Source organism: Bombus affinis, chromosome 2 (assembly GCF_024516045.1).
Source record: "Bombus affinis isolate iyBomAffi1 chromosome 2, iyBomAffi1.2, whole genome shotgun sequence".
In the NCBI taxonomy this organism is placed as follows: domain Eukaryota; kingdom Metazoa; phylum Arthropoda; class Insecta; order Hymenoptera; family Apidae; genus Bombus; species Bombus affinis.
In genome coordinates this window covers 14,512,618-14,532,514 of record NC_066345.1, presented here as the reverse complement: position 1 = coordinate 14,532,514, position 19,897 = coordinate 14,512,618, and the positions used below count along the sequence as shown (strand labels likewise).

General features: G+C 38.3%; 1 protein-coding gene and 1 long non-coding RNA gene across 14 annotated transcripts in view; one reads left to right on the top strand and one right to left on the bottom strand.

Moving 5' to 3' along the window:
• Window positions 1–19,897, top strand: part of LOC126926294 (kinesin-like protein KIF13B) — a 160,385-nt gene that overhangs the window by 59,792 nt on the left and 80,696 nt on the right. The gene's annotated exons all lie outside the window — the stretch shown is intronic.
• Window positions 14,878–15,414, bottom strand: LOC126926769 (uncharacterized). The gene is made up of 3 exons (XR_007714854.1): window positions 15,298–15,414; window positions 15,046–15,229; window positions 14,878–15,000 (listed from the first exon to the last, which is right to left on the bottom strand). It is a non-coding gene; the product is annotated as an uncharacterized LOC126926769 (long non-coding RNA).

Here is a 19,897-nt window from a genome sequence, read left to right as displayed (position 1 = left end):
TTGAAAATTTCCCAACTTGCGAATGGCAAATTATTAAATCATACAGATCGTAGATACTTGAACCTTCAATCTTTCGAGCTTCTTAATTCCCAAACTGACGAACTTTCTAATTCACCATCACACGGAATATCGAATTTCCAAACTTCCAAACTTCTCTCTCTCTCTCTCTCTTTCTCTCCACTTTACAATATTTATTTAAATTCTACTTCAGAAGAGCAGGCAAATTTCTCGCATTATCATACGTTCGCATTTATTCGATCATTCTCCGCTTTCAACGCGCGCGCCATGCCCACAAATCTTTCCACCCCCGTTCGCAAAGTCCCTAAATTCGCCAGCCGACGTTAGCCTTCCAACCCCATAAGTTACATAATATCATACTACGCGCGTAACATTGTTTAGCGTGGGTGAGGAAATTGCGTCTAGGAATGCTTTTCTGCCTGTTCTTGTCCGGAGTTCCAGCAGCCAATATTTCACCACCCTGTTCTACATATTGCGCTTGTTAGAGCCTCGTTTCCTTGTAACAGAATTCGTCTTGCCTTTGCTCGCCATGTGACACCGTCTCAGCTGACGATGGTATCGTTAAAGCGAGCTTCGTTTCACCGATTTCCTAGGGAATTCGAGGACGCGCCTCAAGATCCGCTGCAACTCGACACCCTTAATCCAACTTTCCCTATTATCGAGGCGAAAGTTGCGCTCCAGTCTTCGTATAGCGAGAGAAATTGGGAATTTCAGCAAGATATTGCTGGTAACTTCGGATCTTGAATTTTGGCTACAATAGGGAGATTTGATCGGTGTATTGATTTCTCCAGGTTACAGGGGAATGGGGTATATAGGGTGAGGTTGAAAGCACGTACACCGTAAATTTAAGTTGACGCGTTTTGCGTTTCATATTGAATATTAATCAACTCGTAACTATTGCTTATTATCTGAATCTCACATCTACGCCACTCGATAACTGCTGTTTCCTTCTTTTACGTGATCCCATATTTTCTCCTTCTCCAATGACGAAGCGATAGATCGTTGGAAAAATCTGGAGATTTACTAAAAACCACTTTTTTTTCTCGGCCTTCTTTCTGACATTAATTGTTGTTAATACGACTGCAGAAGCGGTTGTATGTATCTATCGTTGAAAAGTCAGGAATTAACGCTCTGTGCTAGGTATAACACTACATAGCTAAGAGAATGGAAGTACTGAGAAGCATACGAATTCGTATTAAATGATATTCGATATTTGTATCAATCGGTCGGCGTTCATACCGGTTTGAAACACGGCCAACCTACTACTATTTCCCGTGCTAATAAACACAATCGCGTTATCGTATTTATGAGACCATTTGTTTCCCTTCGTTTTCCTTCTTATGTTTAGTTTTCATCGTTTCCGAGACATATAACGTTGGAATTACAAAGAAACACGTGCGTATTATTATACAAGAAAAAGGCAACCCCGTTACAAAGAAAATCCTACATTTTCGATCGATTAGGTCGGCAAAATATAATTGTACGTTAAGGCGTTAAATACAGAGCCGGCATGGCTTTCTCCTTAAACATACATTCATAATGCTATACTTAAATTTTACGAGCAATTATTTATTCCAAATGTTGATATTTATTCCAAAGATGAATAAATAATAATACAGTCCGATAATAATATTAAATAATTTTTCTCCCTTTCTTCGACGCCAAATCTTTCGAAACATCATTAAACTTGCTACTTCACTTTCTATCGACAGAATAGCCAGAAATGAAAATCTCTCTTGGCTTATCGATGACCGCGGGGCTCCTCAAAACGCGGCGAACGCGCTGAACCTGCCTCGCTTCGGCCCTGCTTAAATACGAGAAAGTGTTCTAACATCTATTTATGCCCAGCACTGTATAATATCTTTAATCATTTAACATTGATCTGTTCGTTTCAATAAAACACGTTGTATATTTCGCAAAGATCGTCGAAAGTATTCCAACAGACAATCGTAAACGCGTCTAAATATTGTAAAATATAAGCTGGTCCAACTATTGTCAATTCTTCTGGTCGGCGAACGTCCAAGAACAACCAATACCCGACCGTGGTTTAATCGAAAGCAAACACGCGAAACGACCAACGTTTATTTCACGACGTCGTTTAGACGAGAACGTTCGTTTCGTCGTCCGAGGAATGCTGTCTTTATCGAATTTCGATGCACTCTAGGTAGAAACGAATCGCTCGCTGTTTAATCAGTTTCCAATTGCGTTTCCAGATTCGACGAGTTTCGACCGCGATCTTTCGATCTAAATCGCGCGTACCGTTCCAAAGAGCAACCAACCAACATCGGCCCATCGCCTCTTCCATCGTTGTGTTGCTTATTCTAAGAAATACCACTAAGGTACTTTGCCATAGATCTCTCGGAACGATATCATAAATCAAATCATATCAAATGATAAATTCCCATCGTGCTTCATATTTTCTTGTCTTTTTCGGCCTGACCGGTCTGAGATGATCGTAAGGTTTCATACCGGCTGGCCGATCGTTCTCAATCCAACTTTGATCCGTTCGGGACGCGCCAACGATTCTCGCCATTTGTTACGAATAATTAAGGTTAGGCTAGGTTTACGATACCGACACGCGTCATTCTTCTCCCGTTTTCCAGGTTACCGTACGAATACGCTTTCCTATTAGATTTCTAGTTGGAGAAACTTAGATTCGGTCGGTAGAATAGTTTCTATGCAAGACGAACTTTGTTCAAGCCTCGTCTACACCGACAGACATTGTTGTCTACGAAATACGTCGACAGTTGCCAAAACACGTACCCAAACCATCTGCAGGCAATGTTGGTGCTTGTCCATTGCTAGAAGAATTGCGCCGGGTATTCGGCTGTGCTTCGGTATCGACGGGTCGTAGATGAGTCGAACATGGAACGGCTTGAAAATTTCGTTCAGAATCAGAATTGTATTATCATTCCTTTCGTTCGTCTACCTTTCTGTAAATTCCAGTATTATCTGATTAATCAATTTCTCGGTGTTTGTTAACTTAAGAATTTCTATAATATTGGGCGAACAAAGTAAATAACGATGTTGGAACGAAGGCACAATTTAAAACGAAATTTTAGCGCCTGGTCAATCTAGTATCATAAATCTGTTATTTCCTTTGCTTTCGTGTCTGTCTTGTACTAACGTAACCATGTACCACGTAAATAACGTAAAATTTGTCTTTCCAACATGTGTAACGATTACACGCCCTGGTACGTACTTTTACGATCGGCGATATACATTTTCAAAATGCCTAAAAATTTGTTCTAATAGCCACAATCCTGACGATCGAACGTCGCTACGGCGCTCTATGAAATTTTGTAAATTTTTTAAACAGACGTAATACGCGCGTAAAAAGTGTTCGTAAAGATCGCAAAGAGAATTATCGATGTTTTGTTTGCCAGAGACCTATTAGGTTGTCCCTTTCGTTTTATAAAGAAATAATCGATGCACAACATTTCTTATTCTCTATTATTTTATCGAATTATGATCCATTTCGTTCTGTCGAGACAAAGACCACAATATTTGACAGACTAAGTTTCGCGTTTGTATGAACATTCTCAGAGAAAGCAGCTGCGTGCGGATAATGAAAGACATTTTCGGAACAACCTAATATTATATCGAAATATCGGCTGCATGATACTGAGCTCCTCTTTTATCGGTGACAGTATAAAGCTGCGAGATTGATAACGAACGCTGGAGGACACGAGCGTACAGGATCTCTCGTCGTTGGCCTAAATATCAGCAAGGCTTGACGTTAATTTAGCAGGTAGGGAAGGCCGCTGGCAGCCAGTGGCAGGTGGGCGTTTTCAATATGTCGAACAAGGTGGGTCCTGCACCTTGAAGCTGAAACGAAACGCGGTCTTCCACGAAGCTTTCTTCGCTTCGAGATTAAACCGGCGCTAAACCCTGGGGAAATGACGTATCGATACGGCCGTCGAATGGCCGGGAAAATCTTCTGTAAGAGCCACCCTGTAAAAGTACCACACGCGAATACCACGAAATAATCGGTAGACTGAATCGTCACTTCGATTCGAGCAGAGATCGTGACGAGGAGTTTTCTTTGCAAACGGCTGATTCTGTCTTTACGCTTTTGCTGGCGAATTTTTTATTTTTTATTTCTTTGGTGATCAGTGAAAGATGGATGAAAAACCGACGTAGATGACGTAGATGTAGGTAGCGCGTTTCTAGCGTAGTTTGTATCGAGCGTTGGACAAGTTCGTATCGCTTTTATCACCAACTTGTATGTTGGATTTCTGTGCACGAAATTTAAATACAAGATGAAACGACAGAATACGCTGGTCTTAGTCGGATGTTGAACAGGATGTTAAGGAGGAACAGCTAAGATTTGTTATTTAATCGATATGTTGCTATCTGATACACAGCTACGCTATTGTGCGCAAGTATTTGAACGCTTGATGCAGTTTAATTAGAACATTGGTGTTTTTATTATATTTTCAACGTTACGATGGAACGACGATTCAAAACAATGTTTCTTCGCTGTTGGTTCTTTGGTTCTTGCCACAGCTGGCTTATTCTGTTAAAGCGAAACTGAAGCAGAGAATATACATGCGCCAATCAATTTCCATATTTACACGTAACGAACGAAGGTACTCGTACACCTTTGTGGCTGTAAAGAGAACAACTCTGTTCAAATTGCACCGAACTGCTTGAGCTTTTGCGGGAAGTTAGAAGCAGTAGGTTATTGGATAACGCGTAGAAGAGGTTTGAAAAAATTGCGATCGGCTGGAATCGCGAAAAAAGTCACATCTTTTTCTTTTTCTTATCTTGACCTACAATGAAAACTTAAACAACAGATTGTGAAGAATACTAGCTACACGCGTATACGGAAATTTCATGGAAATATACGCGCAAGGGAAATTTTTCTTTGGAAGTCGACCGGTGGCAAATCTGCCGACAGGCGGCTGTTTTTCGCGATTTCCAAACAGAATGAATCACAATTTACCGACCCACTGAAGCGACAATGAGAAAGCTATTTCACGTTTCCCTCGTTTCGTTTCTCACGATTATTAAATGTTTCAATGGCACGATTCACTCGAAAAGAGATTTCCCTATCTTTATTCGAAAGAGGAAAATAAAAGATAGGGGAAATAAACCGAATAATAATAGTTCGTTCAGAGTTTTATCTTGCGAGGAAAAAAAGAAAAAGAAAAAAAGCGGCAAATTTTCGATTCGTTCGAGAATAATTCAATTTGCCTCGCTTTGAGGATCGCGGGAGCTTGGATCGTTGCTGGATCATAGCTAGCGTTACAGCGAATTTAACTTCAACGATTGATAAAGCCCCTTAATTACCGTTCTTAATTAAGCTTTTGCTCTTCCAGTGCGAGTCCTTTATTTCGCCTTCGTATTTTTCATCTGGAAACCCATAAAAGAGACGGTTGCGATTTTTGTGATCTTCATACTTGGTGCAAAGTAAATTTGTAATTTGAAATGATCTGAAAATACATAGAAGATTGTACGTTCAGGAAATTATCTTTACTCGTCCGAAATATCATTTTGAAATTCTTGCTTCAAGAGGAAGATATTTTTACATCGAAACAATTATCCTATGGTTGTTATTATTTAACGAAACTGTTAAATTCACGTACGATTATTATAGTCGTTAACTTAATTGATTTCGTAAGCTTTCTTCGATAAATCATTCTATATTTTATTATTAATTATTAATTGCTTTTCATATTAGTTAGAATCCTTGGTTTATATGCATTTTACGTTAATGTGTTGTACAAGTTTTGGCATCGTGGTACAACGCAAATTATTATATTAATAATTAATATTTAACGAAGGAATCAAGCCATTTCGAACCAAAATTTACCTCTTATATATGCAACGTTTAACATTGCATTTCCATTTTCTATTGTTGCTATTTTTCAAGTCTAATTTCAACAACGTGTATGTAGAATGAAGCGCGAAGAAAGACTTAATCTTTTAAAAAATGTATTTCAACTGTCTGTTATTACTAAACATCATATACGATATTTAAATTCAAATAAATAAAATTCATATTCTCAACGGAGCACAATTATGTTATCGTAATTATTCGACGATTCCGATATAATTTTTCTATCTCGATTTCTATACTATGGAGATATATCGATTAAACGGAACGTACACGCTCGTTGTTCGATAAATTTTCAAACCTGTTCCCCTATAGGCCGTATAAATTATGCCTTGACCAGTTCATTCAGTTAATCGAATATAACATGTAGGCGTCGCTGCGTGGGAGTAGCTCAATTTCCACGCGAAATAACACGCCGAGGAAAACGGGAAAATACCGTATATACGGAATAAAATTCGGAACACGATTTCCCAATGTAATTTCGACGATTCAAAACAAGCCCGTGAAAGCGTATAACGAACAATCGGATCGAGAGAATAAAGTACAAAATATACCTGCATTCCCGCTTAAAATTCTTAGCATAATCTGGTATTGTACAGTGACATAAAAAAAGGGGGGGGGGAGAGAAGCATTTGTATTTACATTTATTTTCTAGAATGCCTTTTATCTTTGTAGCATATTTTATATGTCACGAAACATTTCGTAGCGATTTTCGTATCGTTTTCTTCTTTTAATGGAATGCTTCTATCCCATTAATATATGTATGCTAATTTATTAGACATTTCGAAACGCGTTCAATATTGCAGATAATGTGCATGTTAGAGCAATAATTCATTGGATATCTTTATGAATACCAGTGGCGAATGTCAAGTTTGAATAATACATGTTTGCTCATAAAGCAGAAAGAATGAAACGATAATGCAGAATATGATGTATTAGTCGTGAAAATCACGATAAGTAGGTAAACAAACTGAAAGAGGGATACCAAAGGGTACTTTACTACTGTTACTATTATTATTATTAACCTTCTTATTATTTAGCATAATTTAGTTCAACCGTGATAATCGTTTAATACCATTGAATAATTTAATTAAAACAAGCATTTGTTAGAATAATGGAGAATTTGTTGAACATCGACGAAGAAAATATCTGTTGCGGAAGAATGTCTATTTTTATAATTTACAAGTTCCATTGAAAGTAAAACTTTTACTTTCAACAACTTTTCTCTATACGTCCTCGCTAGAACTTACAACGTGAGAAATGTTTTCTAAGAGTTCCACGGTCGATGCGTTAAATAGGACCTGTAGAACCTGTTAGGAAGTTCTGTAACTCTCTGCGATCTCCGCTATCGAATCATTCAGCGATTATTTTAGATAAGAGTCACCATCGATCCTTGAATAATACGTAACATTCTGTTTACTCCTTCGTCTAATCGTTCGTCTTCGAATTTCCTGTAAACGCGTAAAAATCCGCAGCCTACCAATAATATCGATAGATCGATATGTAGCTGTATTCGAATACACTGTTTAAATATCTGTTTCTTCAACACGTCACACGTGCTACCCACCTCAGATATAAATAAGAGGAAACGATGACGTTTTTTTAGCATAATGCATCGCAGGTGTAACGTGACAAACGACGAATCGCGATGGATAACGAACGAATGGCTCGCAGCCAGAAATGCAAAACAGCTGTTTCGTAATACCGTGAGGCGGGCTTAATTAACTGGTCGTGTTAATTCGTTGAAACGGCGACAGGGGAGTCATCGAATAAGGATTAATCGCGTGTCCGATTGTCGTTTTCAGATTCAATTTCGCTATGAATTTCGAGGTTATCGGGAATTGGATTCGAAACGCGGACATCGAATCCTGTTCAATCGAAATTCCCCGATTCTGAAACTCGTCGCTTTCCCCATTATCCATATCGATTATAACGATCAGTACGAGTCAATCCTTTCTTTCTTCCTCCTCTTTCTTTTTTCTTGCAGATTTCCTGCGCAGCTAAAACTATCGTTATATCCAGCTGAAGAGTACGTTATTTTTTCAATTGTATTTCCAATCGTCGAAACTGTACGACTATCGATCGACGTTGAAATTGAGTGGATTTCAGAAGTGTCCTTGTTTATTTTCGCGATTGCTATCGAAAAAGATGTACGTACGTAGCAGGATAGACTGACTACGGGCGACGCGATTTTACCATTGTTTTTTCTTTTTTCTTTTTATCAGAACTTTTGTATCTCAATCGTGTAATTTGGCGTATAAAAAGTGCTGTAGCTCTCGGACAGGCGAAATTATTTAATCCACTTTTTTCTAACTCTTCCAAATTCATCGATCGAGACAAGCAATTTAATGTTTATTACTTTCACGTTCGTTAATATAGAAAGTATACATATATAAAAAGGATAGTAAATATCTTTTATTTTCTATGTGAGTATATATATATATATATATACTAACGTGTAGAATAAAAAATATTTACTGTCCTTATGTACCTTCCACGAGACATGGAACTCGAACAGAGGTAAATTGGGTCACAAAGCTGATAAAGAAATCGAAACTTCGCTCGGATACCTATCTATCTATCAACCTGCGAATGCTTAAATTAATCCTTTTCTCGACTAAGGTCCAACATACGTGTACGAACTTGGGAATCGATAGCCCACACAGTGAATTTTATATTATTCCGAATATCTTCCAGTTAATCGAATCTCTCGAATTTGTTACTATCTATCATCATCATGATGGATGCCATACTAAACGAGAAATAGTTCACGTGGTAGAATTTCCATCACAGAGAGGATTTAACGTGAAAAAAGTTAACAAGGCCAAGCATAGAAACGCCTGTTTTTTCACCACAAAACTACGTCATCGTGTGATTGTACAGCAAGCTAAGGTCTTAAGGGATTCGAATGGGTCGTGGCGTTCGTTTGCCTAGAACGATCGAGCAAACTCCTTCGTCCCAAGGGTTTTTATCCAACGAGAATAAAACAGCGTTAGACGCGACAGGGTGTTGGGTCATTGGACCAATCTAGCAAAGAGGCGAAACCGAGAAAGATGAGAGTTTGATAATTTCGATTGGTCTGAACAGAAGGAGGATGGTCGTTTTTCCGAGATAAATTTCAACCAAGTATTTGAAGAATTTGTCGCGAAGAATAATGCGCGAATATAATGCACCGCGGCTTTCGTTTCTTTTAATTCAACTTCCACCTATCGCTTTACTCTAATCGTTATTTTCGTAAACGATAGCTAACATTTTCATCCGAGTGTAAAAGAACGAAATCTTCGATTTAGAAAATCTATCTATCTGTCGTGTTCAGGTTAAAATCTTGTTGAGATAAATGAAGTTCTACAGTGTGTCTGGATTCAACGTGGAAATCCAATTATACGGTCGTATCTGTGAGATTTTTCATTTTCGTAGACTCCGGCTCTTCTCTGTATAACGCGATCCAATTGACACGAATAGACGGAAGATCTCGCGAAGATTCCTCCCGTGAATTGCCGAGCAATCTTCACCGGTACTCGGTCGCGTTCGTCGGCAAATAAAATATCGCGCGTATGAGATTTCAGCGTGAATATTGGAAACGAGGAACAGCCATTAGACGCGTAGCGCGATGATAGCGAGCGAGGGAGATCAGCTTTAATTATCGCTCGAATATCGTCGACACGAGCTGAAAGTCGTTAGCTCGCGATTCTCTGCTCGCTGAGAAGATAAACGAATTTCCCTGAACAACTTCGACCAAAAAAAAAAACGCACTTTCCCGTGACAACCATGAAACTGTAATTAGATTCTTTTGATCACGCCTCGCGCGATTCCACGTCGACGGGTCTCTTTCCCCGTTTAACTTCTTTTTCCTTTCATCCACTTCGCTCGTTCTTTACTTTTGTTACTTTCTACTTAAGTACGCAGCGTTTACGACAATCTTTATATCACGTTATAAATAAGTTTTTCTATACGCAAAATGAACGACTATCTCGTCCCGTCCTTAATAGATTTCTCCCTAAATCAAAGATGAACCAAAATCAAACAACATAGAACAATTCTTCTGCTCGATATTAATTCGGTACCTTTTTACCTAATAATTTTACCAACTAACAACGGATTTGAAAGTTAGGAGCTGCAAGTCTGAGTTTTATAATTTCACGGTAAATAATGCGCGAATTGGCAGCGAATCTACAAACGGCAAATCTAACAAATAATATACAGATTAATAGGGAATCTCTGGAGGGCAAATGCCACGAAATTCTATGGTCGACAATTAACAGGAAGACGAGATTGAATTTCTGGTATCAACTCGCCAAATGCACATTTCGGAGAAACAACGTTTCGTGGAACAAATTACACAAACCGTGCAATATCTCATTACACACACTGTCCGAAATGCACCGATACACGTGTAAAGCGATTGGCGAGCGTGATAATACATTACAGAACAGTCCATAATCCACTGGCAGACGTACGTTCTTACAAACACGTGTGCCACATCGTCTTGCAAAAATCATCGAAATCGTTTGCCGAAATTTTTCCAATATCTCTGTTCTTTCTGACTTGTTCGCTCTCTGGATAAGATCCAACCGTGTTCGAACAATTCTTATATTCCTTGCATTATGTATTATCGCCGGTGTGCATAAATTTTCATCACGTACCGAGTATTGCACACGCGGTCGCAATAAATTTCCCGTTAAACCTCGACGCCATCCCCTTTACGAACCGGGGCAGAATTGCTGTGAAATAGAAAAACAGCAGAAAGGAAGATCGACGAGTTTTAGCCCTCGAAGCGTACTACTACGGTGGCTGGAAAAAGTATTTACAAACCGTTTTATTTATTGTAGCCAGACTGCGAATTTTTATGCTTCTGTAGGGAATGTGAAAGTGGAGAATTGCGCGGAACGCGCGCAATATGAAAGCACCATATAAAATATAAATAAAAGTAAAAAGAAACGAAGGTACGTAAAATAAAAATAAAGATATAGCGTTCTATAATAATACTTGGTAGGTAAAACAAGTTTCTACCGAGTCTATAGGCTTGTAATTATATTTTTCGTTTCTTTTCTATCGAGTGCTTTTTTCTTTTTTTTTTTTAATTATATTCTCAAAAATACGAATTTGATTTTGTGTCTGTCGATATTGGCGTGGGTCAGGAGGAGAATAGGCTTGTGAATTAAGCCTCGTTTTTAGTGGATCGTATCTCTCTTTTGGTGTTGCGGCTTGATTTATAATGGTGCGTGTAAACCAGCCCTCCGGTTATTATTTTAACGATCTTAGTATAGTTTTCTTAATTTCGATTAGCTTAGTTTGTAGTTGAATTTCGCGGAGGTAGTCGAAGAATTCAATTGTAAATCTTTCATTGGGTTTTTAATTACTCGGCTGTGTTCTAATTTCGATATTTAGGTTCGTTTATTTTTCGCTGAAATTGTACTTTGCGGATGAAAATTGAACATGGTGATCGGAAAAGTTCAATCGACGTGTATCCTTTTTAATTTCGATTTTGGTATTCGTTTGGATTCGTTTCGTTTTTCATTTAGTGCTCGATTGTTTAAAGGTTGATCGTGAAGCATTCAGCTTTGTTCTATCCTTTTTGTTTTTAGTTCACTTCTACGAATGGTAGGTCGGATATTTCAATGGAAAAATGAAATTATAACGAACAATTGGCCACAAATGTAGATAAAAATGGAATATAAACGTGGTCTCGAATCGAATACGGTACATCGAGTATAGTTCGTTTAAACGTCAAACAAAAATATATCGCGAACCGCTGTACGTAGAAAATTTCCAAATAATTAGAAACTTGTTCCACGGAAATGAAGAAATTCACGATCGGTTCGACGAAACTCAACAACATCGACGCTCGAGCCTAAGAATATCGTAGCAGCTGCGAAGAGTTTCGGATTAATGTTTCAAAGGTGCTTCGTGTTCACGAGTTTCACCCTAAATTTGCTTCTCCCCTTTGAAACTTCCCTCGTATGTATAATTAATCGTGTCGAGTTTTTCCACTGGTAAGGGATATTAGAGAAATTAATTATTCATCGTGGTGATTGGGCTGCCGGCCCTTCCACCGACTTTCTCTCGTGAAAGTTGGAAACGGTGTTAAGAGGCAAACTCGAAAAGAAAAGGAAGACCGTAATGTAAAGGGTGAAAAAATGGGGCGTGTTTGAAGAACACACAGCTATAATATATATATATTCTCTTGAAATAGTAACGAAGGAAGTATTTTAAGGGCGTGTGGTTTTTTTTTAAAGATCATTTATAAATCGTTATGTACGATCGAAGTATCTGTTTCGTCTAACTGGATCGTTAAGTTGAATTAATTAACAGAAGGATGTGATTTTTAGCTATGCGCCGATCGGTTGATGTTCGATGATGTAACGACGACTAGTATTTTATTAACACATTTGTTATTTTGCGGATTTGCAGTGTTTGCAGCAAATGTTTACGGGAAAATATTAACCGCAGGCTACATTCTGCTTCTCGTATTTTTGTATAATATTTTTACGATATAATATTGCTTTACTATGATTCTTCTAATAATAGTATCTTCTATTTAATCATCTAAGTAGTCTGATATATCGTTAGATTTTCCTTAAAATCTTCCTGTTATAGTTACATATCTTGTTTTATTATAGTCGAAGTCGTGTTGCCTGAACTCATTTACTTTCATTTTTCTTATCCGTAATCGGTAGAAGAAAGGCTAAGAAAGGAGCGACGCATTCTTCGGATCAGCTTCTCTGATTTTATATCGAATTTTATTCGCTCAGTCATTGATCAATCGAACGACAGATGTGAAACTAGCTTCAAAATTTTACCGTGTTTCCTTTTTTATAATACGCATCTGAATCACGCGCTTGCACTACGAACAAACCGCTAACAAATTTTAAAAGAAACCAATCAACACCTGACGTAGTTAAGGGATGAAATAAGATAACGAGAGTGCACTTGGAACTCGATGGTTCTTGATAAACGATCGTCTAAAATTTCCACCCTTCGATATCGTGAAATTCTTACGCAACAAACGACGGTCTACGAAAAGAAGTGCTGCGACCAGAATTAACCGACCAGATTCGATTGTCTGATTATTCTCCGTGGATACACGTTTCATAGAGTCGCAACGCAGCATCCAAATCGCTTCGTTTCTATGAGAATCGTGCGCTGTAGCCTTCTGATCGGTTTACGCCGCGAGAATTCACAAACTCGAATTCCGTAGACGTAATTGCCCGCGAAAACTGGGTCTCGTCGATTGTCCGCTGGCCCGAGCGCCGCTCTCGTGTGTTCCAGAGGGACATCTCGCGCTCGAATAATTCGTTTAAAAGCATTACGGATAGGACGAAACAGAGGATCGAACGCTTGACGGTAATTTCAGTGTGAACATTCATAATATACTTCTTGTATAGTTCAAACGCGAAGATGAAAAGGGTTATTAATATAGCAAGGTCGTTGGCCTTTTGCCGCGAATGATCAGGTTGATTTATCGAGTATGCAGCGACCAGATCGAGCATTGGTTCGTTCGCGGCAAAATCGTTTTTACGCGTATTTTTCTAAACGTTTTGACTCTACGTTCTACAGGATTTTCCCTTGTACGGTTCACGTAATCGTTTAACGAAGATCGACGGTAACAGTTGGCAAATCAATTCTACAACCAAGCTCGTTACCTAGAAAAAGAGCGAAGAAGAAAAAAAAGAAAAGAAAAACGGTCGTCGAGCAAATTTACCGGATTTATTTGCGCCCATTCGACGATTCGTTTCGCCTTTGCCGTTTGTGCCGAATGGCGGGGCGAACATCCGCGTCGAACATCGATTATCATTTCCATTATCGTCAATTCGCAATCAGACGCGCAGGCTGCACGACTGGTCGACCAGAAATCGATTATATCGCGCAATATTCCTGCGATCGTCGTGGCCCTTCTCTTCCTCGCCGAGTCAACCCATTAGATACGACGGTGTTCGTTTGAAAACCGCGGAAAGAAAGTTTAAATCGTCGCAGCATTGGGATCTTCGATCCCGGGAATAATTGCAACGCGTGGAAATATCGTAATGTATTTTGAAATCTGTGAATCTCCGATGAATTTTATCTCTTCGCGGCACGCAATGACAGAGCGAAATAAAGCGACGAGCAAAAGCGTAAACGTACTACGCTAGCTTTACGCGAAAAGGGATAACACGAATAGTTTTTTAATAATAGAACTAGATGAATCTGATTAATAAAACGCAACAGTCTAATGTCGTTAATATATACGATATACGGAATATTTTTCAAAAATAGAACCGCGAATAAATGTTTGAGAATTGAAACTGTCAACGAACACTGATCGTTGACTATCTCACAGTCAACTGTTCAACACTCTTGCGTAGTCATCCTTCGGTTTGCGAATTGTTTGACACGCTTAATCCACGATGAAGCCACTTAAACAAGACAATAAGAACAGTTTCTGTTCTGTTGTTAATTCTATTGCACTCGATGAACGGTGACCCTAAATACACTGCAAAAGTAGGAAAAACCTGGCTCGAAAGTCAAAAGTTTTCCGTAATGAAGTGGTCCATTGTGAAAAAAGCTGGCAAAGCATAAGCTTTATGGGTTCAGGAGTTTACCCACCCTCCTCCGTGAACGAGTAAACGAGAGGGAACTTGTGATGTATGCATTTTCGGGTCCAGAGCCCCCTCTTGATATTAATTTTGAAAACTTAGTTCAACGAGTATAATTAAAGCGCGAGATTATAGACTTTGCTCCAAATCCATATTTTTGTAAAATATTATGTATATTAGGATTAATATACGGGTACATGTCATGGACATATCCATCGAATAAATTATGTGTATGATAAGTGAATGATGTAAACAGTGCCATAACAGCCAATTAAAAAAAATCATAATAATTTAAATTATTTTAAATCGAAGCTCCTATGTGTGTAGCGGATTGGGATGTTTAAGCTCGCACATCCGCACACATGGAATTAACAACCGGAGAAGGTGTTAATTATCAATGATACATGTGTGTTTATTGTGTTAAAAACACGAGTTTGTCTGAGAAAAAGCGTAAACACACTCCATTTGTATCATAAAAGAGAAGAACATATGATTCGTCTACTAGAATTGTTTTGGGAATATTAACCCCTTCCCGTACTTTAGCGAGTCAGACTCGCAATGAAGATTCTGGCCCAAACATGAATATCGCGAGTCTGACTCGCGACCAGATACTTGGGCCAAATATGAATATGAAACTCGCGATATTGGGCCAAAATCTTCATCGCGAGTCTGACTCGCTAAAGTACGGGAAGGGGTTGATACGTTCCATTCTTAAATTCTTTTGTCTTTCGCGCTTTCTACTGATAGCCTTAGAATGTATATAAATGTGCTAAGGTTAATAAAACTTAATTAATACCTCGTTTTGAAACACTAAGCTTTATTAACCTTAGCACATTTATATACATTCTAAAACTTAATTAATACCTCGTTTTGCAACACTAAGCTTTATTAACCTTAGCACATTTATATACATTCTAAGGCTATCAGTAGAAAGGAGGAAAAAGGAAAGAATTTAAGAATGGAACGTATTAATATTCGCAAAACAATTCTAGCAGATGAAGCATATGTTCTTCTCTTTTATTATACAACTGGAGGAGTGTATTTACGATTTTGCTCATCACTGTATATAAAACAGAATCTCGATAATCGAATAATCGGACAATGAAAAACTTGGATAATACCGTGGTCTTCGTAAATCGTTTAATAAAATGATAGAAAAAAAAACATTTTGATAATTTAATGTCGTGCGTGTATTTAAGTTTCATTAATTACCTAATCAGGTGAAAGTTTGATCGATCGTTTTCGCAATACCTGACTATTTACACTTTCGTAGTTCTCGCGTTAAAATTTCGAAAGAGACAAAGTAATAATAAAGTTGGAAGCTGTACGGATAATACGGAACTTTGATTAAACAGGACTCGGATAGCCCAGACTCCATCGTAATAGAAATGTAATAATAATTCGAACTTTATAGATATGATATCCCTTTGTTGTTATTTCAATATTTCCAATGAATTTCATCCCGACGTTTCTATATTTCTATGGCTCGTACGAGCTTCGCAAATTAAAAAGTTACATAAATACACGTAAATGCAGTGAGATATAACACACGTAACTAAAATTTATAGCCCTTTTCATTTTCCATTTTATTCCTCAGGAGGAAACAGGTACAAAAGGGATAAACGATGCGAAATAGAACGAAATATGCGATATTAACTCACCATGACCTATTAAATTTCCGATACACCGTCGCACGATATTTAATATGCAACATTTGATATTAAATCGATGAAATTTCCTTTTTTTCTCTACAAAATCGTAAACGCAAAATCGTATATACAGTTCCTCAATAAAAAAGAAAAAATTCACCAATTTGATAAAACTAATTTCCATGCGTCCCGACGTTATTCCTCGTCTTTTTATCGATCTTTTATTAACCCAGTAGAATTTTCTGCGTCTCTGATACAGAATCGAATCGACTAATAATTCAAACCTTTCGTCAAGAACTTTCTTCTCCATTTATTCAACGTTATCCCATTTCAATGAAAAAGTCTTCCAAAGAAACGGAATCTAAACTCGTGCGATCGGCCTCTCACGATCTCTCGAGCATCCACACTTCCTCGAAAGCATCTTCCAAACCTTTTTAATACCAGCGCTCATTTCCATTCTCCGATCGATATCCGATAGTAAATGACTAAAAAATAAAGAGAAAGGGAGAGAGGAAAAAGATGGATAAAAGTTTAACGAAGGTTCGTGACACCCCGTTGGAAAGGTTAAGCTCTGCCGATCGCGCCGTTGCAAACTTTTATACCCGGATTAATGGTTATTTAATAGTCGAAGGCACACAGGCCTCGTTACGGAAACGTTCTTGTTGTTTTTCCGCTTGTACGAGTACCTAAAGCAATTTTCTTTTGAGAATCTTTAATTAGAAACACGCTGGGCTTTGTTGGTCCTTTGTAAACGTTACTTCCGAAAAACGAGATGACCAAGTTAGACGCGGTGTTTTGTCTAGCATCCTGTCTTTTCTATTTCTTTTTCTCGTTTCTTATTTGCAAATTCCGGCGACTGATATTTGTTGGGTTATTTAGACGACACCTGCACGATGTGTATAGGTACAAAGCTACAAAAGCTCTGTGAATTATATTCCAAGCTTTTGTTCCCTGCGAATGTTTGTGGCCTTTTATCGGTAATTCGATCATTTTATTCGTCGATAAACACAATTTTGTATTTCAGAAATTTATTTTTACCTCCTCAACATTTGTTTAGTTTCACAACACTGGATTTTAGGAACGATCTATTAAAGTGTGATCACCAATTACATTTCAAAATGGCAATTATATTCCATATCGTTCTAAGTTGAGGCGATAACCCGTGATAGTTGCGGCTGTGTAGTATGACGGCTGGAGATAGAGTTAGGTGTTTGGTTTGTAGGTGATGCGCTATACTCTGGTTTTCCGCTGGTGATGAGGAGCAGCCCTGTATAGGTTCTGCTCTTGGGGTACTAAGCTGGTTTTCTTTTCATTTATGTATCGTAGAAGAAAAATCGGGAACTATGGTGATCGCCGGGATTCGAACCCGGGTTCTCAAGTTTGTAACTTTAAGCGCTAACCACTTTTTTTTTTTTAGCTTTGTTTATTAATTCCAGGTTTTTTACATATTTTTTTTACATGATTTTACATGATACGCGACGGTACGACGTAGCCATGCATTATTACATTCTTTTCTCTTTTTTTTTTTTAAGATTGTTAATGTTGAATAAGATAAAATTAAGCCGCTGTTGCGCTGTGCTTATGTACGATATTTTAATTTATGTCCTGAAAGCCTGGACGCAAAAACAGGACAGTTCGCTAGCCTATTAGGCAGCGCTAACCACTGCGCTGCCGTCTTCCGAGGCTAGTTAGTGTCGAGCGATGGTATTTGCTGTCGAGTGCCGCCACATAGTAATCATCTAGCGGATGACTTCGCTCATTAAATAAACTTTCCACTTGAAATTTCCCAATGTTATTGACAATGTGTCGATGAAACCACGAGCCTCTGTAGAGAAAATTCACATTTTGTTTATGCGAGCACAGAATTAATTTACACGGCGAACAAAAATATTTCAAGCTTGAAAACATCGAATTTCATACGTCTGTTAAATGTGCGTAGTATAAACTTCACAATTCGATCGTTTGATATGTACAGGGCGGTACGATCGACTATTTTTCGTAATGAAACAGTGATTCGCATAAAAGGGATCGAAATAACGATGGAAATAATATTCGTGTTGAGTAATCGCTATAGAGAGAAAGAACTAATCAATGGCTATTGAAACACGTTTGGATACGTTTCGAAATTCATCAACCAACAAAGTGTGCCTGTTTAATCGACTCTTTTCCTCGTGTATGTCCTCTGTATACGGAAGGCGGCAGGAAAATGGCTGGATCGAATTAATTTCACGGTAGAGTGAAAATGGAAACTCGAGGTAGGCTGTGCTGTCCCACGACCCAGGATCTGACAATTTTCTGGGAATTCGAACTTGTCCTGAGTCATTGCGTCCTCGAGAAACCTCCGCTGCGTGGAAAACTCTTTGAGGGAGTGCGATTTTGATAAGGAGAAAAATGCCAACGAAACTAATTGATTCTCCTAATTCTTATGGTCCTCTATGGCACGATGACACCATTTCACGAGATAAATTGCGAACAAAAATCGTCGTTGTACGCGAATCTACGGAAAGTCTAGAAAAAAGATTAGAAATTATTCGTTCGAATAACTTCGTGGCAGTTGTAGCGTTAAAGCGGTTAGAATAATCCGCGAACGGGAGAGCGATTTCCTAAAATACTCTCAACAGGTCGTTTTTGGTAAAATCAACGTATCCAAGAGACAAAGAGCTACGAGACACGAGAGTTTCTGCGCTGCTATTGCGTTTGCGAGGGACGCTTCCATTGAACCAGTGGGACAGTTTCTGCTACGAAGCAAAAGCATTTACAGCTGCCAGAGGTAGAAACGCGGGATTAATTATACGTACAAATGGCCAGCATAGTTTTCGTGGCAACCGCCGTAGTTTCAGAGATACATAAAGGCCAGAGGATACGACCGGTTGCGGTTTGTTTCTTTTTCAAGTATTCCGAACACGTGGCATTTGGCTAGCTTCCCCGTTAATTTGTTAATGTCGCTTTTTCAAACATCGCCTCTGGCAATTAATACGACCGGTTGGTAAAACAAGTTGGCTTAATCGAGGTGTAGGATTAGAAAATTTACGTAGAATCCTTTTCACGACTTCTGTTTGTGTATTTGCAGCGATAGACGGGCGTGTGCCCTCGTTATACGGCAAAGATCTTTTGTGATAGTACTTGTACCAAGACTGAAGCTGGAGAAAAAGCGATAACAGATTCAGAAGCAGCAGAGGAACTAAATAAACGAGAGACAGTGGCACGTTTTATAAACCAGAGGCAAGAACAGATTTTTTGAAAAGTGTTGCAGAGAGAAAGTTTATTACGAATTGTATTAGATTGTCCCAAATGTATCTTTCGTTTTATAAGGATTTTGTAATAGATTTACAACATCTTTTGTTTTATATTATTTTATTGAATTATGTATGATGTTCTAATAGAACAAAGTGGATCGTACATAGTTCAATAAAATAATATCAAACAGAAAATGCCGTGCACTTATTACAAAATCCTTATAAAACGAGAGAAACTTCTGGGACAAGCTAATATATCGTAAGAGGATAATTAGAATTTTATTTGGTTGCCATTTGTGGTTACACGGAAGGGTGAAGTTTCAAAATGTTTCAAACAGTTCGGTACTGTGCGACGCGGACTGCGAATTTTGATGCAGCTATAGGAAATATGATGATGCTAAATTGCCCAGAATGGTCATGATACGAGAAGGTGCATAAAGTATCCAAACTATAGCGTTTTCTCTAATACATGCTAATTCAAACGATTTTCCACCGCGGGCTGTTCTAGTTTTTTTAATTATATTCTCGAAAATATGAATTTTCCTGAAAGCTGGCAGTCTGCATTTCATATTGCGTCAT